The sequence below is a fragment of the Haliotis cracherodii genome, unplaced genomic scaffold (genome assembly GCF_022045235.1).
Source record: "Haliotis cracherodii isolate W230 unplaced genomic scaffold, xgHalCrac1.p SCAF_1, whole genome shotgun sequence".
NCBI classification, from domain to species: Eukaryota; Metazoa; Mollusca; class Gastropoda; order Lepetellida; family Haliotidae; genus Haliotis; species Haliotis cracherodii.
The window spans coordinates 66,479,076-66,479,638 of NW_027266264.1; positions in this window are offsets into that span (position 1 = coordinate 66,479,076).

Genomic DNA, 563 nt, shown 5'->3' on the forward strand with positions numbered 1-563 from the left:
CTGCGAAGGAAGAGATAGGCCCGACCCGCACATGTGTTGGTGCTATTTCAGGATACTGTGGGGATGGGAGCGGAGTCTCTTCACCCCTCAGCGCCAGTAGATGCCGCGGCTTTACTCAACCCCAACAGTTATCATAACCCCGGCCGTCTTCGTATCATCAGTTTACGATGTAAATCAAGACATACAGCTCTAGGGGATAAGATTGCGTTCAACGAGGGTGGGGAATAGGATGAGTAGGGGTGGCAGCTTTCGGGGAGAATTGCCCCCGAGGGAGGGAAGGGAAGGGATGATTTGGGTGAGGGCAGCGGGTAGGATTGCGTGGTCTAGGGATGGCAGTGTGCTTCCATGTACTGTGCTCCATAGGGTATAGTGTGTATTGGATTGAGATTGGGCAGGGTGGGTGGGGCTGTATTGTGGAAAGGATGAATATTTGATGGAGATGGACTGGGTAGGTATTGGATGGATTTGGACTGGATGTGCATTGAGATTGGGCAGGGTGGGTGGGGGTGTATTGTGGAAAGGATGAATATTTGATGGAGATGGACTGGGTAGGTATTGGATGG